General features: G+C 49.3%; 1 long non-coding RNA gene across 1 annotated transcript; it reads left to right on the top strand.

The window, feature by feature from the left end:
- Positions 1–1,933: 1,933 nt before the first annotated feature.
- On the top strand, positions 1,934–4,519 carry LOC139079386 (uncharacterized). Its single transcript, XR_011532990.1, has 2 exons — positions 1,934–2,159; positions 2,379–4,519. It is a non-coding gene; the product is annotated as an uncharacterized lncRNA (long non-coding RNA).
- Positions 4,520–14,239: the final 9,720 nt, after the last annotated feature.

Raw genomic sequence — 14,239 nt, 5'->3', positions numbered from 1 at the left:
CCGCAGCCCTTGTCAGACAACCCCACGTGGTGGCCTTTCTAGGCCCCTTGGGACTGCTGATCTCATACCACTCCCTGCCAGAAGCCGCCATGAGCTCCTTCCCTCCAAATCAGAAGCGTCCCTTCTCTGTTCCCTCCGCTAAGGCCTGGGATTTCCTTGCCTGTCAGCCTCCTCTTCCTCCCTATGGAGGTCTTTGCAAGAAGGGGGCTGGAGGTAGGGCGGCTGACCTTCCTTTGGCCTTGTCCTCCCTGGGTGATCTATGGCTGCTCCTGCATTGCCAGCCCCGCTCTTTCTCCCCAGCGCCACCCGGGACAGCCTCTGGCCCCCCTTCCCGGTGTGTGCCTCCTCCACATCCGTCTGTCCGTCCGTCTGTCTGCTCCTCCCTTCCCCGTGCCCCTGGTTATTTGTCCGCAGTGGGGGAGGGAAGCTCTAAAGGATTTGTGCAGAGACCCTGGGCAGAAGATAAATGGAATTTGCAATAAATCCAGGAGCAAAGTTGTAACTTGACTTGAAAACAAACAAAAGGGCCAGAACTGCACTTAAGCTCCGCAGAAGCTCCCCTCCCAGTGTAAACAGAGAAGAGCAGACAAATGTGGGGCAAGGAGCCCAGCTCAGGCTGCTGGCAGGCAGGGAGGGGTCTGGAGCAGGCTGGCCGCCCACTTCCCCTGGAGGGGATGGCTGGTGGGGAAAGGTCTGTGCGGCCTCGTTAAAGCAGAAGGGAGGTGCTGGCACTGCTGTTGTTTGCCACACTCTCGGAGGGGGACAGAAAGGTTGTTTGGGGGGAAATGCTTTCTTAGCCTGTTACTGTGCCTGAGGCCCGGCAGACAAAAGCTCGGAGCAGTGGAGGCAGGTGGAGTGTGGCCGCAGCCTTCCCTGGGCATGGAGCATCAGGGAGTTCACCTGGACCTCTCAGCTGGCTCAAGGAGCAGGGTGCGTGTGCCATGCTGGTCCTCCCTCAGACAGTGGCCAGCTCGGCCTGACCCTGGAGGGCTTACTCTTGCTGGACTCTCCATGCCTCACCTAGAAGTGTCAGGCTGCAATTACCACAATCACGATGTATTATTACCTTTTCATATAATTTTAAAGTGCATCCACACAGATCCTCTGAGGCAGAACAGATATCATCAGCATTTTATGGGCTAGAAAACTGACACAGAGAGGTAAAGAGACCTGTCCAAGGTCGCACAGCAAACCAGCAGCTGACCTAGTTGAGTGCAGTGGAAAAGGTGGATCCTGAGGCACAGTTCCCACTCAGTTAATAATGAGCTGTGTGATGTTGGGCGAGTTACTTAATCTCTCTGAGCACAGGCTTTCCTCTATAAGATGTAAATCCTTCCAAAGGTTAAACAAATCAGCTGTCACCCCATCTCTTTGTGGCCAGGCTTTTCAAAGTCAGGAACCTTAGGGGAACCTAATGGTGTGTCAAGGAGTATACAAAACCACAGTTTGAACGTGGCACATCTTTTTGAAGCCTCATTTTTACACTTAGATATTTCTGGAGGAAAAAACCCCAGTCTTTTAAAAAATTGTTGTAAAGCAAGATGGTTATGCTATAGAAGAGGATGTAAAATTCAAACTTTAAAAGTGAAATGGGAAACTTCAAGGCATTTTGTGCTTGCTGCTGTTTCAGGTCCCCCAAGTATGTCTTTGCTCTCTCCTGCAGCCTGGGAACTAGGTGGGAGGGTTCTCTAATGCGCGATTGAGACCCACCAGGCAGAAACCCATATGCCTGGCGAATGTGGGGAGGGTGGGTGGCAGGGAGAGGGGCTGCATTCCCTTTCCTAAGGAGAGAGTTGTTTTCATGGCATCTGACACAGTTGTTTTCATCCCAGGCTTCAGATAAGAGTCACCTGATGAACATTTGAAACGCACCCACACCGGGTCCCACCCTGACCAAGTGCAACAGAATTCCTGGCAGTGTGGTTAGGGCTCCACATGTTCGAAGAGCTCCCTGGGTGATGCTGATATGCAGCACGGGCGGGGCGCGCTGACTTACAGTTCAGACTTGGAGTTCAGGGAGCCCCAGGGTGTCCATGGCCATGGAGGGGAAGCAGTACAGACAGACAGCTCCCTACCCTCTACCTCCTGACTCCTGCTTAGACTGGTGGGCAGATGAGACTGCGTTCCAGAAGCCCATACCTCCACCTAAAGGAAAGGGGGTAAGATTGGGGGGAGGTGGAGAACAAGATGTAACTTTGTGTGGTGGGGGCAGGAGGGCTCTATGCATTTGGTTAGTGTCCCCCTAAAATTTATGTCCTTCCTAGAATCTCAGAACACTACCTTATTTGGAAAATGGGGTCATTGCAGATGTAATTAGTTAAGATGAGGTCACACTGGGCAGGGTGAGTCTCTGCTCTAACGTGACTGTGTCCTTGTAGGAGGAAGAGAGAGACACAGGGAGACCACCCCGTAAAGAATGGAGGCCGAGACTGGCATGATGATGAATCTAAAGGCCAAGGATTGCAGGCAGCCACCAGGAGCTGGGAGAGGGGTCCGGAACAGATTCTGCCTCAGAGCCTGCAGAAGGCACCAGCCCTGCCCATGCCTTGCTTTTGGACCGCTATCCTCTGGAACAGTGAGGGAATACTTTGTTGTTGTTTTAAGCGAAGCTTGGCCGAGCTTGTGGTACCTTGTTAGAGCAGCCCCAGGGAACTGATACAGAGGCTGATGTTAGGAAATTCTTGCTGTAGATGCTCCTCCAGAGACACTTGAGAGAGGAACTGAGGCCCCTGCCCTCAACCACACGGAGCGGGGCCCGTGTCTGAGGAGCTGCAGTGTGGCTGGCTTTGTGCCTAGGATTCCGTGAGGCTGGAAGGTAACAACCCCAGGGTGGGCTCATTCTACTGAAAAGCTGAGGGGGCAGAGTAAAATGGGACCTGTCTAAAGTGTCAATCTGAAGGTAAGACAAGGGCAAAGGAGTCAGTTGATTCATTCATTCATTCACTCACTCACCTCTTACTTAGGGAGCCCTACTATGTGCCTGGCCCTGGGAACACAAAGTCCAGAGACAAGAACCAGCCTGCCCTGCCCTCAGGAAGCTTGAGCCTGAGGGGTTCATGCTCATCAACCAGGAGGTTGGGTCCATGAGCATTAAGATTTCTTCCAGCTCTGACATTTGGTGACTAAAAGGGAGAAAAAGGGTGATCTGGCTGGGGGCCATCACCCTGCCACCAGGGCATTTTTGGGGGCCACTGCTGTCTCTCTGCCTGGACAAGGCCAAGGAGGGGCTATAGGGGATGTGAGCCCATGAGGACGTGGAGCTGGACCCCTAATTTCCTCTACAGGCACAGGTGGTGATGCACACTGTCGGGGACAAATGCTGGCCCTGCCTGACCAGTGCAGCCACTGGCGGGACACTATCTGCGGCGAGACGGGCCTCAGCGGCCACCACTAATTGTACAAAACTGAAACATCTCAAGAATATTTTCAGCCCATTTGCACTTATCAAATAGCACACTGGAAACCCCAGCAATTTGCGTAGGATCCTTTCCAGAATGAGGGAGATTTCACAAACTTGGCCTCGTGCAGGGTGAGCTGCTTGGGATTTCAGCCTCAGAGTGGGCCTGGCCTCCTTGTTCCCATTTGCCCCACCTTCTCCCAGGGCTCCAGCCACTCCCCAGCACACCTGGCCGCACCATGCAAGGCAACTCTGAGACAGACACCCCAGCCACAAGATGTCTGTGTTCCTTTGGCTCTTTGGCTTCTCCTTCTTGGCATTTTTGGCAGTTCCACGGTGCTCAGCAGCTGGGCATCTGGCCGACTAAGAAATGCAAAGTTCGGGGCCTGAAGCCGCTGCTGCCTTGGCTGTGGTTTGTCTGAAGCTCCATTTCATTTGGGCTAGAGGTGAACGCTTCCCTCCGGAGACCCCTGCAGGCGGGGTCTGAAGCGAAGGTCAAGGAACGGTCGCTTCCACCGTGGCTGGGTGGCGTTCGTCTGGCACAGACACAGCCTGACAACATGCTGACGGGTGGCCCAGGAGCAGCGACAGGGCCAGCGGACTGGAGGAGCTGCCCGAGGCCAGACACGGCTTACAGGCCTCCCTGCTCCTTCCCGGCCACAGTTGCACAACAGCCCTGACTGTTAGCTCCCCAGACGCTTTTATTAACAGTCCCATGTTACCCGACAATTGAACATAATTAAGACAGAACAACCTTTGCAGTTGACTTTACCTTTTAAGACCTCACAGACTTTTACAAGGACGTCCCAGAATGGCTGCTTTTCAAAGGGAAGGCAAGAGATATGCTGAGAGCCCCAAGAAAGAGGGGAACCCCGAAATGCCTCATACTCATAAACAAAATGAAGAAAAAACACATACTGTGATTTACAGTTATAGAAGTAACAGACGGTCACAGAAGACAATTTGGAGGGTACAGCAAAGTAAAAGAAATGAAACAGAAGCCACTCACAATCCCACCCCCGGAGACCACTGTCAGTGTTTTGGGGGATACGTATCCTTCCCGAATATGAAAATCTCTCATAACATCTGTACCTTAGAAATAAAAATGGAAACAGACTTTGACACTACAGTTCATAATTTCATAAATAAGGCCCTAAAGTCTGTTATATGTCGGATAACTTTGACATAGGGATCAGTAAAAAGAATCAAATTAATTGATCTATAAGCAGTTGAGGGCCTGTTCTGAGTAAGGCATGCCATTAGGTCCCCTGGGGTGTTAGTTCATCTGCAGCACAGCCCCTGGCCTCAAGAAGGTAGAAGGACAAGACAAGTGACACAGAGAGTAGCTTTTGATATTTGCATCCTCGCCTCCTGGAAGAGCTCACCATGGAGCCCCGAAAGGGTTTGCCTCGTTGAGCTGAGTGGTGCCCATCACAAAGGCTATGCGTTACTCATTCACTCAACAAATATTTACCTTGTGCTTAAATGAGTCAGAGGAAGGTGTTTAGGTTTTGGAGCTGGAACCATTGGAATGAGAGAAACGTTTAAGGAGATTTATGTTTACTGGCTTACCAGATGGATGGTGTGATGGTTAATTTATGTGTCAACCTGGCTAGGCCATGGGACTCAGATAGTTGGCGAAACACATCTAGATGTTGCTGTGAAGGTATTTCTTAGATGAGATTAGCATTTAAGTCAGTAGACTTTGAGTAGAGCAGATGACCCTCCGTAATGTGGGTGGGCCTCATCCAATCAGTGGAAGGCCTTAAAAGAAAAAGACTGGAGTCCCCTGAGGAAGAGGGAATTCTGCCTCCAGACTGCTTTCAGACTCAGCTGCAACCTCGAGTCTTCCCTGGGTCTCCAGCCTGCTGGCCTGCCCTGCAGATTCAGACTTGCCAGCCCCACAATTGCATTAGCCAACTCCTTAAACTCTCCCTCTCTCTCGTTGGCGCTTTCTCTCTCTCTCTCTCTCTCTCTCTGTCTCTCTGTCTCCTATTGGTTCTGTTTCTCTGGAGAACCCTGACTAAGAGAGATGGAGATGGAGAAAGACAGAAGTAGGGAGAACTGGCTACTTAGAACAGGGAAGGGAGACCAGTTCAGCTTGTCAAGATGCTGGAAGGCAGGAAAAATGTTACGTGTATATGTTTGTGCCTTTGTGTGTGTCAGTATGTGTATGCCTATGTGAGTGTGTGTGTCTATGTGTCTGTCTGTGTGTATCTGGATATGTGTGCCTCGGTGTGTATCAGTCTGTGTTTGTTTGTTTATGTGAGTATTTATGCCTGTGTCTATATCTGAGTATCTGTGTGTTTGTCTACATGAGTGTGTATCTGTGTATGTGAGTCTGTGTGCGTACCTGTTTACTTATGCCTGTGTGTGCCTGTGCGTGTACCTGCTTCTCTTTGTATGTTTGTGTGCCCCCAGATGTGTCCGCGTGAGTGCGTATGCATGTCTTTGTGTCTGTCAGGGGTATATAGGCAGGGGATGAGACTGTTATGGTGCCCTAGAAAAGGACCTCTGTTGCTGGATTTTCAGTCAGTTCAGACAGCTTACTGGGAGCAAGAGTGCATGCTGGTCTGGGAACCAGGCAGGAGGTGGACAAGCAGGAAAGCAGGTCCCGTGGTTTGTGGAGCAGGAGCAGCGCACAGGAAGGGAGCAGGAGACCTGGCTGGATTTGGGGAACAGGATGGCCAGAGGTCCAGATGGTACAGAGAGGTCTGTGGGGCAGTTCAGGGACCTACACATGACATGCCTGCCTGGAGTCTGGAGGTTTCATGGGCCAGGAACAGGTTTTTGCAAGGACCAAGCTGGTTGGGACAATAAGGGCCTGTACTGAGGGGTGGCAGTGGACAGGGAGATCTGGAGACTGAGCCCCATGAGGATGGTGAAGGGAAATAGAGCAGGGAAGTGGTTGGGGATGATGAGCGCTTCAGTGTAGACCTATTGAGGTTGAGGCAACCACAGAATCAGACTTTCAAAGGTGAGTAGGGGGTAGTGACAAGTGTCATGCTCTAGAAAGGACAAGGAAAATGAGGAATGAGAAAAAGCCATTGGGTTTGACAATTAGGTGGTCTTGTCACCTCAGTGGAGGGGATGGAAGCTGGTAGAAGGGAAGGGAGGCGGTTGGTGAACATGGCAGGAAGGTGGCATCTATGGGACCCTCCCATGATGTATGGAAAGGAAAAAACTTTAAGACAATAACATGAGTGGACAGCAGAGTTGAGTGATGAGAGCCCTGTGCATATTTGAAAAAAGAATGAAACTCAGCCATCAAGATAGTCAGCCCTGATCCCATTAAGCACTTCCTCTGAGAGTTAGCAAACTGGATATCCTTTAATCATGACTCATATTTATAAAGGCCTTTCTCCAAAGAACTCCAAGTACTCAATAAACGTTCATTAATTCTCTCTCGCAGCCTCCATTAGGGAAAAGTTGGTGGCAGGTATCATCATTATGTTTATAGGCACAGAAACTGTAGCTGAGATGAGAATGACGCTGCCAAGCCAGGTCAGGAAGCTAGTCAGGGTGGGAAGTGTCGCACTTGGCTCTCCACTGCCAGGCCATTCCTAAATCGTCTGCATCTTGCCACTACCCCTAAATTACTGGCAAGGCTTGGTTATGAGACCAGTTGCAGGGTCCGATGCTTCAGAGGGTGGCTGCAGGATAATCTCAGAGGGATCCCCGGGCCAGCCAAGAGTGGGGCTGGGGGAATGGATCTTTAGTTTGCTCAGTCCTGGACCACGTGGGGACCTAAGCAGCTTACTCTGCTGAGTCCTTAAGGGTCACAAGCAAATGCTGAGTCCAAGCAACAACACAATTGCCAGACTCAAGAAAGCATGCGCTCGCTGTGTTTGTGTTTTTTGGGTACCCTCGCACAAGAACTTGGGAAATACCTCAATCCTTATGCTTTGGAATGTGTAAGATGCTACCATTTGCTCAAGAGAAAAATGATCTCTAAATGCAAAGAATAATCAGGGACAGCCCACTAAGCAGATGATCTGGTTGCCTCTGGTGGTAAGCCTGGGCTTCATCAGGCCAAGAAAGGAAGGCAATCCCAAAAGTCTCCATAGTGGATGTGGTCTGCAAAGTCCCCCAGCTGTGGTCCCAAAGAGTGCAGACATAGGGAACATTAACTTAAAGTTAGGCTGTACTTGCAGGATTGGGGCTGCCAACGCCTGCTGAGCCCTGTGAGCTGGCGATACTCAGGCTCTTAGCTAATGAGGACAGCCTCTTGTGGGATCAGCTAAGCGGTTCAAATTCCCAGTCCAGTGTTTATGCCACTTGGGCGGACCTGGGAAATTCAAGGGGCCACCGGCATGTTGGCCTAAAGCCAGGGTTTAATTAAGCCCTAAGTCTCCACTGATTCCACCAGGGGCCTGATCCCCGTGAGGCCAGCCAAAGGGGGAAGCATCCTGAAGAGCACTGGATCGGCTTCCTTTGAGTCTTCCCCTAAACCCATTGTTTGAGGAGGCATTGCTTGTTAGTAGGAGTAATCCCCTCAAAGTCACAGAGCAGCATGCAGAAAATCAGAGGACCAGCCCTGCACTGGAGCAGCTTAACTATGGCGCCTAGCACGCATGTAGTTGTTCCCACCCCTGTCTGCTGCGTGCCGTGGAACATGGATATTCACGAGGAAAGAGAGGATAGATGGGCACAATCACACTCTCATTTTGGGGTTTCTGTTGAAGAATCCTTGATGTTTGGTCAGAAACTACCCAAAATATGTCTTGTTCAGGAAATGGAATGATTAGGGTTGACTATTTGAATTGGGAGACTCAGAAGGCCTGGCCACCCTGCAGGGTGGAGGCCTGGGACCCACAGCCAAGGACCTTCCGAATCTCTGGGGGACCAGCAGACCCCTGGGAAGGAAGAGGGTGATGTGAAGAGCTTCTGAATGGAGGAAGGACCTGGGACTTTCAGGGAATTTCTGTCTTCTTCTTGTCCTCATCCCTCTTTCATAGCCTGGAGCAGAGAAATTCCAGCTTCTTACGATTAATGTGAAGTGGGCCAACACCAGAATGGGCAATCATGGTACAGACCTGCCTCCTGGTGTGGGTGGCTAAGGGTTAGGATAACGTTTCCATGGAGCTGATTGCTAAAGGACACGGGCGCGCCTTTAACGTAGCTGGGGCTGATCGGATGGAAGATTGTGGGAAGAGAACTGTAAAGTTTTGTCTTCCTCTGACTTTCTTTTTTCATTTGAAGAGAGTAAAGGCTAAGTCCTCGGGTCTTGGAGTCAGATGGCCTGAGGGTGCACCCTGAAAAATGCCACTTGGAAATCTGGTCCCACTCCACTTGGGAGCCTACAAGCCCTGTGATTCCTCTACCTGCACTGGGCCAGCAAGTTTCCCAAAGAGGGCAAGGCCAGATTTCTGCCTCATGGCATCCCCCTTTTGCTGTAGCTGGGGAGGTAGCATGCTAGCCTCCTGGGTGTTTATGAAAAGAGTTATGATATATAATGTTAGAATAATGTCTGGCACACAGTGGGTTCCATATATTAGTACCATCATCATCATCATCATTCTCAGCCTGCAGTTGGCTGGATATGGAGACTTGCCCACACTGCCACAGCTCCTGGCAGCCTCGCTATGTTCAAAGAGTGTGGGAATAGGGCCCTGGCCTGTGTCCGATGGTCAGCACTACAGTGGGTCACAAAACAGCGCAGAGGGAGCGGCCGGCTCAGATAGGGCCCTGAAGATGAAAGCCGCCGTGTTCCTGAAGGCCTGCAGCTTCCTCTGCCCTGCTGGGGTTTTTTCTTCCCAGTTCCTCTCAGTGATATCTTAAGAGGCAAACTTCCAGCACTAACAGGAGGTCTTTTGTTCTCCTTTCTCTAAGTGGACTTTAACCCAGTTACGACAGATGAGTCACTGTAAAAACAAACAAATCATAATACTCCATTTTCTTAAAGGCTCTTCCATGCCTGCTGACAGAAAAGGGGGAACCTGACACTGCATGGGGCCTGTGGGGCTTCTCCCAGCCCCAGCCTTCTGGAGGCAGAGCCCAGGAGAACCTTCCAGAACACGCTGGAGCCCAGCACTGTGGAACTGTTCAGTGAGGCTCTGGCTTGTTTAGAATTTCATCTGATTTGAAGTGGTCCAGGGGCTCCAAAGAATTTTGGGTTCAGCACAGTCCTGGTTGGGATTTACACTCCTGGATCTGGCACAAACTAAATTCTAGACTTACCTCCCTTCACACTTAAGTTTCTTTATATGTGAAACAGGAGTATTGGACACCATGATTTGCAAGAGACTATCTTTTGCTATTAGAAGACTCTAGGGCAGGCTAAGGGCACAAGTGCAGCCTGCATCCATTCGATGGAAGTTCACTGAGCACCTAGTTAGGTACTGGGATTATAGAGGTGAGAAAGACCCACTTCCTGCCCTCGGGGAGACAGATATGTAAATAAATGAGTGCCTTCTGATACAGGTGAGCTGGAACATATGTCAAGGGGGTGGGTGGGATAAGAAAGGAGATGACTTTTCCATCCAAGAGTGTTGGGAAAGTCGTCTTGGATGAGATGGCTTTTGAGCTGAGTCTTGAACCTTGAGGGCATGTTCAGCAGATGCTCTGGGGTGAGGGGGCGGATATGGCAGGCAGAGGGAATGAGGGACATCACCAAAGAACCAGACACATGGCAAGTTTGGATCCACCCTGTGCGAGCCCTCTTCATCTTCTTTGTCCGGGCATTTTGCCTACATGCTTAAGTAGAGCTGGACCCTCATTGTCCTGAGAAGGAGCCGTCCCTGGATGAACACGTCACTGGCTTCAGGACCCTGGTCCGAGATGTTTTCTGGGTGCATCAAACATTAAGGTGTGCTTCAGGCCACTAGCCTGGTGGGCTCACTGTTGAAGAGCACAGCAGTTCCTGTTGGATGGTGGTGTACGTAAGGTTGTCACCTACTGTCACAGTTGCTGTGTCTCAACTCCCTGGAGCTAAGATGCAGTGAAACACATTCATGTGTACAATGAAAACATCAGTTCAATTGCCTGGGAAACCCTAGTCATCTTCAACCCCCACTTACAGGTCTCCTTTACTGTGAAGAGCTCCCAGAATCTGTGGGTAGAGTGAGCAGCATGCGTCTTTGTCCTCTCATGGCTTATTCTTTGTATCTTGCTTTAGGCTCCAGCCATAAAATCTGGTAATTTCCCACTTTCCCTGAGTGTCCTCCTCCTGGGCTGTGAGCTCCTGGAGGGGATGGTAGGTAAAACATAGTATTTGGTTCATGTACATACAAGGTGTTGACTAGAGGTTTGTTAAACAGACATGTGAATGGATGAATGAGATTTGAGTTGGTCTGTTTTGCTTAGTGTGACAATGATATCAACTGAAAGCTTCACCTTCATCATCTTTGATAATAAAACAGCAGGGCCTAAGGATTTCCTACTAATAGCCCACTTTGTGCATAAGTAAATCTCTCTTTCCCAGAAGCTACTTGCACTTGAAAATTTAGATTTAAAATTGGATTGAGCCCACCATGGCACTCCAGGGCAAAGGGGATTCTAGTCTATTTTTTTCAAGCTGACTTCCCTGCTCTAGCATATCCCAAGAACTGAGACAGTAAGGATCCTCCATTTAATTGAATGGGTTTGTCCCCTCCCCCCTGAAATACATTTTTTACATTTTTATGTCAATCATCTGAAAGCGAACATCTCCCCATCTTGTGATCTGGCAAGGATAGGGCAGGGTAGACTTCCTTCCATCAGGGTCAATCTATGTCTGTCTCCTTTTTTTCTGAGGAGTCTTATCAAGGGCTGGGGTGGTGGGAGCCTTATTTTACAGGGGAAGTGCTCCTCAGCTGGCCTTTCCTTCCCCACTGTCTATTCTGCTCTCCTCAGATGTCCCCGGGCAATCAAGAGTAGATGACATGGAATGATTTCAGCAGTGAGGCTGAGTGGATGTGGACCCCAGACTCAGTGCACAGCCCAGCCTAGCCTCAGCTGAATTCTCTGCTTTGGGAGAACTCAGGTCCCTGCTTCCAACCTTGTCTCTTGGGGTTGGATTATGGCTTTCAAAGGATGAGTGAAAAATTCCAGGAACAAGCTTGGTCTCACTGATAGTAACTGGTTAATTACTTCTGAGAAAATGGAAACCTTGGTCTCCTGATGTGTACAATGACAGGCACAAGAGGAATTTTCCAATACAATAGGGGAATGAGTTTTCCAAGGACAGGCTGACTGAGAAAAGCCCCATCTGACTATGCACCAGTAAGGTGATGTGGCACCCCCTGGAGGGGCAGAGTTGACCAGCTGGAATGGAGGACCAGGAAGACCTTCTCCCCTACCTTCCAGGTGTGTCACCAAGATCTGCCACGGGCAGGAATGGTGACTTCAGAACAGCTGGAACACTTGGAGTGCCATTTCCTCTGGTGAGAAGGGAGATGATCTTGACCGTTCTGCTTTGGGAGGAGGTGGTGCTGGGGAGCAGCTGAAAGCTAGATGGGTTCTTGAAAATCTGTGACAGGAATGGTGTGTACCCAGGCCTGTCTCTGTTCTGCAGCAGAGTTTACAGTGGCCCAACTGTTTCCGTCTGTGAACTCAATCATTACTCCCTTCATGTGCTCCCTGGGTACTCCTCTCCGTGGACACCGTCCTATGAACTAGACAAACAAAGCCGAATTCTCTCAGCTCCTTGGTTTTGTTCTCTCCAACTCCCTTCGCCATCCTTCCATGAGAGGAGAAGGGCCATGGTTCCCCCAGTCCCTTTCCTTCTTATCGAGACAGCAGATTTTGAAAACTCCAAGGGATAGAATGCTGTGAAAAGGCTAGGAGAAGGGATGAATCACCCTCGTCTTTGAATACCCAGGAGCAGCTGTCGCACTTTATAGTTGTCCTCTGTGAGCTCCTACCCTCTTATTTAAGATCCCTTGGAGAAGCTCATTCCTGATTAGGGAAAAAAATGGTTTTGGTACGATTAATTCCCAGTGTCAGGTGGAAAGGAAACCTCTCCAAAGCTGTTAGCTGAATGGTGAGTAATTCACCTTGGTCATGCTGTTTAGGACATCAGCCACTCGAGGCCTCTTGCTCCGTGAGCATTTGTTGTAGGAAGGGCTGAGGAATTTGAATCTCCAAAATAAAATGGAGAATAGACATGGGGTAAGAAACAGGCAGCACATCTGCTGATCCCTCAGATAATCTTTTTTTAACAGAATTTTTTTCCTGATTTTGGAATAATATATGTCCATGGGAGAAAATTTTTTAAAAAAGAGACAGATCCAAAAAAGAAAATAAACATTAAGCCAAATCTTATTACCCAGAGATAACACAGTTAACATTTTTATACATGTTCTTCCAGTTAGAAAATGTACACAATGCTTTTTTCTTATAAAACTGCTACATAAAACATTGCACATACTGGTTTATAATCTGCTTTTTCCCTTTAATGATATGTTGTGAACATTTTCCCATGAGATTAACTCGTCTTCTAGCACATAATTCTAATGACTGCCTAGTGTTCTATCATACAGATGTTCATTAGCTAATACCCTATGGGCGAATATTTAGGTTGCGTCTATTTTTTCCTATTATAAACAACATAATGTACACACTGGGGAGATGGACCCAGCCTGATCCTTTGTCTTGGTCATAAGTCACTTAGTCCTTCCTCAAAAGCCATTGGTCATTTTGTGGGCCAAAGAAACTGCATCACAGTTGACTTCACAACCCTTGCTCAGAACACAAGGACAAATTTAATCTACCCATGCTAGTGGCAGCCCTGAAAGTTCTCTTAATTCCATAGAATCTTCCATCAATGTTAAAGGACAGTTGTGCTCAATTCATTCATTCATGGATGTATTATTTTAGACAAAACAAGGTCTCTTGACTGGTTCCCCTTTGTCCCTGGTCATCTTGTCAACAAGGAAGGCAAGGTTATTGTAATAGCAGTGGAAGCTTGGAATTAGCAAGGTAAATCCGGAGAGGCAACTGGAAGCGTGAGTTCTGGAGTGAATCATCTGTCATTTTGAGTCATCTTCCATGTTTAGTATTTTCGGTGTCACCATTCTGCTCCATTAGAGTAGATCACTGTGAGGGTAGTAGAATAAAGGCTGGGGCTCCCAGCACACCGAGGAGTTTACCGAAACACTGTGGTTGGCTTGGCCAGAGGGGGAAAGGCTTAGGCACTGAGCAAACTCCCAGCTGAGAATCTGGGACAAAATCTAGGCCGTTGGTTCCCAGTTCACCTCAACTTCAAGAAACTCAAGCTGCCACTTGGGCGTGCCTTAGACACCTTCTGTGTCCATTTTGCTGGCCATTTATGCTCAGCAGGAAGCCAGAAAGGAAATGTGCTCCAAGGTGAGGGGCAGGTGTTGCCCTCCCGGGAGGTTGGGTCTGGGTGGGGCAGATAAACCAGTCACCTCCCAAGCCATCACCCCCTTCTCATCCCAGTGGCCCCACACTCATCTTTAGCCGCTGATGGATGATGAGATCATGAAGCAAGAAATTCTCATTTCAAGGCAAATTCTAGACCCTCTTGCCATCTTCTGGGGCCCTAGGCTTCCGGAAGAGGCTGGTAGAGGAAGACAAGGAGAATGCGTTTGAGGAGAAGGGTGTGGGAATGCACATGATGGTCAAAATGTGCACAAAAGTTGGAGAGATTAAAAATAGGTGGGGAAGGAACGCTGGCGCATGCACACTTGCATGCACACGCATTCACACACACACATTCACTCACAGTTTAATGGGGCTTGTGGGAGAGGAAACTGTGGTCTCCAATGCTTATGAAAAGTCTTGGCGCGAGCTCTCCAAAGAGAGTGGGGGTGGGGAGCTGGGCGAATCACAAAATTCCTCCCAGGCAAACATGTTTGTCCCACCTCCAAAAGGCCGGCCTTCTTTCTCAGCTGCTCTAAT

This window comes from Equus przewalskii, chromosome 25, assembly GCF_037783145.1.
Source record: "Equus przewalskii isolate Varuska chromosome 25, EquPr2, whole genome shotgun sequence".
In the NCBI taxonomy this organism is placed as follows: Eukaryota; Metazoa; Chordata; class Mammalia; order Perissodactyla; family Equidae; genus Equus; species Equus przewalskii.
Note: the sequence above shows the minus strand (reverse complement) of the source record. Positions and strands in the feature narration are given on the sequence as shown.